Raw genomic sequence first — 10,731 nt, 5'->3', positions numbered from 1 at the left:
GGACAAATATTGTATAAGACCACTATTATAAGAACTCAAGAAAAGGTTTAAACACAGAAGAAAACATTCTTTGATGGTTACAAGGGTGGGGAAGGGGGGGGTGAGGGTTATTTACTAACTAGATAGTAGACAAGTATTATCTTAGGTGAAGGGAAGGACAGCACACAATACAGGGGAAGTCAATACAACTGGACTAAACCAAAGTTAAGAAGTTTCCTGAATACAATCAAACACTTTGAGAGACAGAGTAGCAAGGGTAGGGATCTGGGGACCATGCTTTCAGGGGACATCTAGGGCAACCGGCATAACAAAGTTTATTAATAAAATGTTCTGCATCCTACTTTGGTGAGTGGCGTCTGGGGTCTTAAAAGCTTGCAAGTGGCCATCTAAGATGCATCAGTTGGTCCCAACCACCTGAAGTAAAGTAGAATGAAGAACACCAAAGACACTCTTAAAAGCTTGCAAGTGGCCATCTAAGATGCATCAGTTGGTCCCAACCACCTGAAGTAAAGGAGAATGAAGAACACCAAAGACACAATGACAGTATTAGCCCAAGAGACAGAAAGGGCCACATAAACCAGAGACTTCAACAACCTGAGACCAGAAGAACTAGATGGTGGCCAGCTACCAACATTGACCCCCCTGACAGGGAACATAACAGAGAGTCCCTGATGGAGCAGGAGAAAGGTGGGGTGCAGAACTCAAATTCTAGTAAGAAGACAAGACTTAATGGTCTGACTCAGACTGGAAAAACCCTGGAAAGCATGGCCCCCAGATTCTCTATCAGCCCAGAACTAAAACAATTTCCGAGTCCAACTCTTCAGACAGGGATTGGACTGGACAGTGGGACATAAAGTGATACTCATGAGGACTGTGCCTCTTAGTTCAAGTAGATACAAGAGACTAAATGGGCAGCTTCTGTCCGGAGGTGAGATGGGAAGGCAGAGAGGGTTAGGAGCTGGTTGAATGGACATGGGGAATCATGGGTGGAAAGATGGAGTGTGCTGTCACAGTAAGGGGAAAGCAATTAGGGTCACATAACAACGTATGTATAAATTTTTGTATGGGAGGTTAACTTGAAATGTTAACTTCATTTAAACTATAACAATAAAAAAAGCAATTGCAAATAATTTGCTTTATTTTTCAGAATTAAAATGTTTAATTTTAAATCAGTGAAGAAACAATAATTTATTCACTCCTCATTGGGAAGTTAGTTTGCCCCAAACTAAAGTCCCACAGGAGCGAAACTGAAGTTCTTCTGTGATTACTGTGGGAAAGTGCTACGAATAGCTTTGAAAATGTTTCTTCTTCCCCAAATCATATTGACGGGGCCAGCTACATAATTTTCAGGGCCCAGCGCAAAATGAAAATGGGGGTCCTATGTTTAAAGACAGCCCTGGTTGTGCAATGGTTAAAGTGACTGACTGCTAACCAAATGGTTGGCGGTTCAAAACCACCAGCAGCTCCTTGGGAGAAAGACGTGGCAGTTTGCTTCTGTAGAGATTTATAACCTCGGAAACCCTATGGGGTCATTATGAGTTGGAATCAACTAGACAGCAGTGGGTTTGGTGGGTTTTTGTTTAAAGAGCAAGGAAAAAGTGCCATTAAATTATTAAATATAAAGTCTTTCCTTTTAAAAATATTTTATTACTTATAAATATAATAAGAGGTAATAGTGATACCTGACTGACAACGTAAACTTACAAATTACAAGGAAATAAAATTTTGGGTGCCATAATTTTATATAATACAATAAATAACAATAATAACAATAATACAACAATACAATAATAACAATAATAAATAACAATATTTTACTAATGTGACATCTTGTTTGATCATAAGATTTTTTTGGTTCTCTTTTCTGCAAATTCATTTATTAAGTCATCAAAATTTATACTTTTAGCAACTTCATTTTCAATTGGTTTAACTGGAAATGATGGTAGTTTCACTTGGCAAGTGCAAGATGGCAAATATTTTTGTGAATTTTTAATTTGGAGAAGAATTTTTCTACAAATACATCTGTTACTGGAACTGTTAGAAGTGTTTTACAGTGCTGCCCCACGTGCTGGTGCAGGTCAGCATCCCGGGACTTGCAAGCTGGCAGGATTTGTCGGGTAGAGCTGTGTGCCATCGTGGGGCACCTGAAAAGAAAAATATGTCTCACCACTGTGGTTAATTTAAAAAGAAAGTGATTCTATTTTTTAAAGAAGGTGTTGTTAATGTAATTGGTGTTCCTCTTGACTTTTTGAGTTCACAATTCACTTGGTCCAGAGTTTTCTATTCTTCTTCTTCTTTTTTTTTTAAAATCTAATGAATGGCATTTAGATATTCATAAAATTATGAACAGATACACATCGGAGGCCAGAGCTCAGCCAGGTGATCTTACTCCTGTTGAATTAGCAGGTTGGTGAGGGAGCCCCCAAGCTCACCGGTCTCTCTGCCTTTCGGTAGGTGGCATGACTTTGTGCACAGATAACTAGAAAAGCGGCAGCGCCCTGGCCTTGCAGTTGCAGTAGGTTTCCACTGTGGTGGGTTAGGGTCATTCCTCATCATGGAATGTACAGCTGATTGTTCACTGAGGAGGAAGTTAATTGTAGAGTGAGTTATCATTGTTTGTACTTTTAAAGTTACAGATTTCAGCCAGTGTTTGCTTTCATACCGTTGTAAAATTTCATTCAGGCCTATAGCACCTTCCTTTTTCATTTTCAGTTATAAAAAGTGACTTTTGCCTCATTAAAAAAAAAAAGTGTTTTACAGGCTGTGATAACATTTGGATAAATTTATGATAAATTATTTCAGAACATAACATTTTGACCTACTGATTCTCATGGAACAATTTTTCTAAAAAGATTTAACTCTTCATACAAATCAGTTTTATTCAAGTGTCAATTTAATTTTAATGTAAATTTATTCAACATTAATTTTAAAGTTTCCTCTGGCATTTCTTCTAATTTGTAGAGGTTGTGCAAGAATCCAAACGTTGCTCTATGGTTTGCATATACAAGTAGTCCCTTCATATGCTTGGAATTCACCCAACCGCAGATTGAAAGAAAAAAAAGAAAGTTCCAAAAAGCAAAACTTGAATTTGTCACACATGAGCACTATGCTAAATCCATGAGAATGAAGTGATATGTAGGCATTCCCTGCTGTAGCCTCCCACAATTTCACAGATCCTCAGCCTCTCTCCAGCACTAGCTGTTTGAGCATTGTTCTCCTCGGGTCTCATTCGTTTGCTACTTGTGTTGTATGCACCCTTTGTTTCTGTGAAAAAATGGCTCCTACAAAGCAATTAAGTGGTCAAAAGAGTCCCTCAAAGGCTAAGTGTGAGGGGGTTGAGGAGAGAACAAGGAAGGAGATTAAGGCTAGTACAGTGTGGCTGGCTAGCTATGTAAAGCGCCACAGACTCCAGAACTTCAAGATCATGGGTGAATCTCATCAGCGGATGCCCAGGCAGCATCAGTGTTCCCAGAAGAGCTCAAGAAACTCATAGAAGAGAAAGGCTACCTTCCAGAGCAACAATTCACTTGTGATGAAATAACTATTTATGTAGCATTTACACTGTATTAGGTATTATAAGTCATCTAGAGATGATTAAAAGTTTACAGGAGGATGTGCATAGGTTATATGCAAACACTACACCATTTCCTATAAGAGACTTGAGCATCCTCGGATTTTGGTATCTGTGGGGGTCCTGGAACCAATCCCCCACTAACACCGAGGAACGACTGTAATTCGAAACCTCTGTTTATGCATTCTATCACTGTATCTTCAACTACAAAACACAAGTTTTTGTCTTCCTTACTAATACTTGGATCATTCAAAGCTTCATATGAAAATAGTGTTCTTTTCTGCCAAATGCAATGATCTCTAAATTTAATTTCTATTTCTAAGCTTATGGATATTTGATATGAAATGTTGCAACAGTTTTCAAAACTAGGAATTTTAAACTCTTTGAAGAAATCTAATAACTCCCTGATATGCTCTATTACAATATCTATGTGTTTGCTCTTATTTTGTAATACTTTACTGACAAAGTTTACTGCATGACACCAGCAGTTCCTGTCCTGATGCTCAGGCTGGAGAGTTAATATTTGTGCAGATGCCACAGGGACAGACTTTCAGGGCCGGCCTCCCACTGTGGGTCCCAGAGCCGTCCCCATGCAGATCCCCTTCTTTCTCCTGAGGCAGTTGCTGTCCCGTTACTTCTGCTGTCACACTCGTTCTGCTACTGTTGCCACTGTTGCTGCCACTGGTCTGGATCTCTGTCCTGGCCTGCTGCCTTGGGACCCCGTGGTGCACCAAATTGCCCCGAGGCCTGCATACTGGGCCACCAGGCCAACTGCTCGACACCTGCACTGCCCGCCTTGGCCACAGGCTCAGGCCTGTGCATGTGCACGCTGCCACCTGGCCTATTTCTGCTACTCATGCCCATGTTCAATTATCCCGTCAGACTTCACTTACAAAACACAAGTACAAAGATAAAATTATTAAGAAATTCAAGACGGTTCTAGCTTGATGAGTAGCATCTGGGGTTTTAAAAGCCTATGAGCAGCCATCTAAGACACTCCACTGGTCTTACCCCTGCGGGAGCAAGGGAGAATGAAGAAAACAAGATACAAGGGAAAGATTAGCCCAAAGGACTAATGGACCACAACTACCATGGCCTCCACCAGACTGAGTCCAGTACAACTAGATAGTACCCGGCTACCACCACTGACTGCTCTGACCGGGATCACAACAGAGGGTCCGGGACAGAGCTGGAGAAAAATGTAGAACAAAATTCTAACTCACAAAAATAGACCCGACTTACTGGCCTGACAGAGACTAGAGAAGCCCCGAGAGTACGGCCCCTGGACACCCTTTTAGCTCAGTACTGAAGTCACTCCCAAGCTTCACCCTTCAGCCAAAGATTAGACAGGACCATAAAACAAAATGAGACTAATGGGGCACAACAGTCCAGGGACAAGGACTAGAAGGCAGGAGGGGACAGGAAAGCTGGTGATAGGGAACCCAAGGTTGTGTAAGGACAGTGTTGACAGGTACTGGGGTTGTTAACCATTATCATAGGGCAACATGTGTACTAACTGTTTAATGAGAAACTATTTGTTCTGTAAACCTTCATCTAAAGTACCAAAAAAAAACTTTTTTTTCAAAAGAAAGAAATTCAAGATGGTGTCAGCACAGCAGGAAGCCAAGTGTAGGGCCCCTCTGAGAGCAAGCCCGGGTCACACACTCTATGAAGCTAGCCCAGCATATTGGCCATTGATTTGCTCATGTATTCAAGTAGTCCCACAGTAGTTCTAAAAGGTCCTCTGTATTGGTTGCAAGGTCTCCAGTGGCCCACTTTGATGACTTTGGGATGGCTGCCCTTCTGGGAGAGAGAGAGCTGGTAAGGTGCTTCTTCGCATTAAAGAACGCTAATCTTACCACCTGCTCTTTTGATCTCTGAAATATATGAATCTGCACTCAATCAACAGAATACTGTACCAGCACTCTTCTCTTGCCAGAGAAAATAACTCTACAATAATTTTAAGGGTAAGGTCTTCTGTTAAATATGTATCCTCTCATGTCTATCTTATTAGATTAGCCACTCCTTGATGATTTCCTTAATATGGAAAGCATGTTCAAAAATATGAAGACAGAAGTCCTGGTAGGTTCTGAGTCTTGCATTTGTTAGTCAAGTGGCCACAGGTACATCATTTACACATTGAGTCTGTTTCCTCTTCTCTAAAATGGGAATAACAATAACTAGCTTTTCTGTTTCATAAAGAAGATGTGAAGATAAAATGTGATAACGCATCTGGACTCCTAGCTTCTACTCTGCTATCTCCGATTTTCTTCCACAGCCATAAACTATACATGTTCTTGTTTTCCTCCTCCTGCTGCAAGAATACTGGATAGGTGGTGGCATATACTCCCATCAGGAGGTACAAAATGTCTGGCTGTCTTTCTTTATGTGATGTTAATAGCCATTAATATCATATGGACTTCCCCTCGTTTAGCACACATCTTCTCTTTTTTCAATATCATAAAGCAGTTTTAAAAAAGAACCTATTGTTATTAAGGCATCACAACACTTTCAATTTGGTGAATAATCACAAATTATTGTTTAAAACTTCAGAGAGCTGGAAATAGTTTGGCTATATATCTAGATTTGTTTGTGTTAATAAGCTAAAACATGTATGCTCGATCTTTTCATGGACAGGAAATGTTAATGACTATTCCAGAAAAAAATTTCCTTCAGAACATTACACCCTATCTGTTATTTTAAAATTTTTAATAAGTATTTCAAATATAAACAAAAGTAGAACAGTATACACAACTAAGTAAATTTCTAACTGTGATTTTTAGGGCTAGCTTATTTATCTGTTTACTTTTAATAATTATGTAAAATACTTGCATAGTTCTAAAGTTAAATCTACAAAACAAGGGAATCTTGGAGAAATAAAGCTTCTATTCCTGTACTCTTTCCCTATTCCTTCCCTTTCTTTAGAGGTAAAATGTTCTTTAAAAGTTTATTCTTCCATTTTTCCTTTTAGGACGCATACATATACAACATGCATGCATTCCTCCCTCCTTCATTTTTTAAATAAATTGAACCATACATACGCATTATCTTTCCCTTGCTTTATTTTTATTTTTCACTGAATAATATATACTGAAGAACACCATACTCATATACAGAGAGATTCCTCATTCTTTTTCACAGCTGCGGAGCACTCCTTTGCATCCATGCAGTATAAGTTATTCAAACACCCCTATTTATAGACATACAAGTTGTTTCCAGTTTTCTGCTATTACGAATAATGTTGCAATGTATAGTACAATTGTTATTTAAGATACATTTAAAGGCTCTTGGAATCTTTATAATCAAGACAGCATTAACTTTGAAAACTTAGATTAAGGCGATCCTCTCAAAGCACTGCATCTTTAAATATGGTGCAGCAAGCTGGGCTACAGAAGCTAGGTACTTTGCGGAATGTGTACAATTTCCTCGCTTAACGTGAAGTTTTCGATCTCTATTATCCTGAAAACAGTGTAAATATTTTAAAGCAGTTAAAGCATTTTACATAAGGAAACAATGAAAAGACACTATAACAGAGTTCTGACAGACATTATCAGACAAACTTCAACTCTCAGAAAAGAAAGCAGCGTGAGTGGGAAGGTAAGAAAACACAACAGAGGCAAATACAAAAGACTCATGTGAATTAAAACCTAAACCACCAATTAATGTAATTAAATAATAGAAAGAAAAGAGTTTAAGTAATTACAAAGTTTAACAGATAAAACAATAAATATTCAAGGTTTAGTTATATAGGATTGCAAAGCCCTTTGTATTCATATTATCACATGTAGGCAATATGAATAATTGATAGCCGTAAATACGTCAATGGAATAAAGTATATTCTCGGGCTACAGTGATATAAACAAGAAAAATATTTATAAAACATCTTATATTCCTAGCGTAGGAAGAACTACATAGCTATTAAGTATTCTAATATTAGAGACTTGTATCTCCAAGAATATCTAAATCAATTAAGGAAATATTTATTGAGTCCTTTTATGAAAACCAGAAGGACTCAATAAAAACCAATTGAGATGTTTCAACAAACGGATGCAGTGCTGGAAGTGCTCACTCGTCTTTGCCAAGAAATTTTGAAGACAGCTACCTGGCCAACTGACTGGAAGAGATCCATATTTATGGTATTCCCAAGAAAGGTGATCCAACCGAATGTGGAAATTTTCACACAGTTTCATTAATATCACACGCAAGTAAATTTTTGCTGAAGATCATTTAAAAGTAGCTGCAGCAGTACATCCACAGGGAACTGCCAGAAATTCAAGCCGGCTTCAGAAGAGGACATGGAACCAGGGATATGATTGCTGATGTCATATGGATCTTGGCTGAAAGCAGCTAATACCAGAAAGATGGTTACCTGTGTTTTACTGACTATGCAAAGTCATTCAACTGTGTGGATCATAACAAATTACGGATAACGTTACGAAGAACAGAAATTCCAGAACACTTAATTGTGCTCATGAGGAACCTGTACATAGATCAAGAGGCAGTCGTTCGAACAGAACAAGGGGATATTGAGTGATTTAAAAGTCAGGAAAGTTGTGGGTCAGGGTTGTATCCTTTTACCATACTTATTCAATCTGTAAACTCAGCAAATAATCCAAGAAGCTGGACTATATGAAGAAGAACGTGGCATCAGGATTGGTGAAAGACTCGTTAACAACCCGCAATATGCAGATGACACAACCTTGCTTGCTGAAAGTGAAGAGGACTTGAAGCACTTAATAATGAAGATCAAAGACAGCCTTCAGTATGAATTACACCACAACTTAAAGTCCTCACAACTGGGCCGCTAAGCAACATCATGATAGATGGAGAAAAGATTGAAGTTGTCGAGGATTTCATTTTACTTGGATCCACAATCAAAACCCATGGAAGCAGCAGTCAAGAAATCAAAAGATGCATTGCATTGGGCAAATCTGCTGAAAAAGATCTCTTTAAAGTGTTGAAAAGCAAAGATGTCACCTTGAAGGCTAAGGTGCGCCTGACCCAAGCCATGGTGTTTTCGATCGCCTCATATGCACGTGAAACTGGACAATGAATAAGGAAGACTGAAGAAGAATTGACGCCTTTGAATTGTGGTGTTGGCGAAGAATACTTAATATACCATGAACTGCCAAAAGAATGAACAAATCCGTCTTGGAAGAAGTACAAGAGAATGCTCCTTAGAAGCAAGGATGGCGAGGCTATGTCTCACATACTTTGGACATGTTATCAGGAGGGATCAGTCTCTGGAGAAGGACATCGTACTTGGTAAAGTAGAGGGTCAGCAAAAAAGAGGAAGACCCTTAATGAGATGGACTGACACAGTGACTGCAACAATGGGCTCAAGCACGACAACGAATGTGAGGATGGTGTAGGACTGGGTAGTATTTACTTCTGTTGTACGTAGGGTTGCTATGAGTCAGAACCAACTTGATGGCACCTAACAACAATAACAACATGAAAACCAAGAATCTGCAAAGATGAGGTTCTTTCCCTCAGTGATTTACAATCTAATGAGGAAGCAAGACAGGGAAATAACTAACTTTGTGTCATACAACGCAGAGTAAAATAAAACCAACTACAAAGCAATGTTCTTAGGAAGGTAGATAAGGCTTACTACAGTAGCTCATGGCCTAGAATTTAGACTTCAATTTGTAGATATTGCGAGTCATTGCATTTTTTGTAAACAGAAGTAATCTGAGTTTGTAAAAATGCTGGTGACAATGAAAAGAATGGTTTGGAAACTGGGTAAATTTGGAGGCAAGGAGCCAGCCACTGTGCTAGTGGCAGAGAATAGATACAAGGGTGAATAAAACCAGACAAAATCTATGCCCTTAGGGAGCTCACAGACTGGTGGTGGACAAGACATTAATCAAAGAATCACACAGACAAATGAAAAAGAAAAGTAACTGAAATTAAAAACAAACAAACAAACCGGTTGCCATGAGTCGATTCCAACTCACAGTGACCCTATAGTTACCTATAGGTCAAAGTGGAACTGCTCCATGGGGTTTCCAAGGCTGTAATCTTCATAGAAACAGACTGCCACATCTTTCTCCCACAGAGCAGCTGGTGGGTTCGAACCACTGACCTTTTGGTTAGCAGCCGAACACTTAACCATAGCACCTCCCTGTCTCTTGTCACTGAAATAGGTGCTATGAAAGCGTGGCCCACAGAAGCAGGGTTGCTATGCACTGCACACTTCCAGGGGGCACCATTTGCACAGCAAGTTCTGCAGTGAAGCTGCCTGACTGGAAGACTAGAGGATGACAGCCGGAGCCAAGGCAGTACCACGCTATGCTGTAGGAGTCTGAAGAAGGGAGAAATGGTCTTATGAGGCTTTCTAGGGGTCTTATTTCCTTTCTAGAAGGGAGAGGACATGAACTGAGCTTTGACACAGAGAAACAAAAGGCCAGTGAAGGAAAAAGGAAGCATTATATAAAAGCTCTAGCCTTATCGCAGGAAAACATTTAACGCCTCTATTACTCACATTTCATCTAGGGATTAAAAAATAAAGCCAAAATAGGAAGCTTCACAGAGGATAATTAAGCAAGAAACATTGCAGGGTATGTCTTGTTTTGTAAGACACATCACTACTTCCTCTTCTCTAAAGTTAAACATAGGTGATCCCCACTTTCTTTTGATTTGAACTGTTAAGGAAATTTTTGTTGACAGTTACAAGAACCACATGCAAAAAACAAATACCATATACCCCGGAGAACCTGTTGGCACTAGCAAATGGGGCACAGTACACAAACGATGTGACCTCTTGAAGGTAGTATGGCAATGCTTGCTTTGAGAAGGATGTAGCAGGAAACCACGCTGTCTTTCAATATTACTCGTCACTGAACAAATGCAAGGTTTGCTCATTTTAGAATAGCAGGGTGTAATGTTGCTCTCCTAGCTCCACACTGAACCTGAGCTTTCTTCTTTGTAATGGTGCTCCTCTAACTGCCCCAGAAACATGATTGTGTGCTCATTTCCCTAGGAGCTCACTGTCATAGAAGATTAGATGATTCATGGCTGTTTCTATAGTAACTCAGAGCCGGACCTCTGGGAGGAAGGGCGAAGTCTGGAACACTTCCATTTTTTTTTCTAGTTACATAATATGCTAAAAAACATAGAAATGTCAAAACAGGGTTGCAAAAATTGTGATATATTTA

At 39.4% G+C, this 10,731-nt stretch overlaps 1 protein-coding gene across 1 annotated transcript in view; it reads right to left on the bottom strand.

Moving 5' to 3' along the window:
* The window catches only part of CCDC146 (coiled-coil domain containing 146), a 135,436-nt gene extending 125,845 nt beyond the window's left edge, over positions 1–9,591 (bottom strand). The window contains exon 1 of the mRNA XM_004390060.2: positions 9,549–9,591. The gene's annotated coding sequence lies outside the window, so the exon portion shown is untranslated. The remainder of the gene's footprint in view (positions 1–9,548) is intronic.
* Between the last annotated feature and the right edge of the window lie 1,140 nt (positions 9,592–10,731).

This window comes from Trichechus manatus, unplaced genomic scaffold (genome assembly GCF_000243295.1).
Source record: "Trichechus manatus latirostris isolate Lorelei unplaced genomic scaffold, TriManLat1.0 scaffold00280, whole genome shotgun sequence".
Classification (NCBI taxonomy): domain Eukaryota; kingdom Metazoa; phylum Chordata; class Mammalia; order Sirenia; family Trichechidae; genus Trichechus; species Trichechus manatus.
This window is presented reverse-complemented; position numbering and strand designations above follow the sequence as displayed.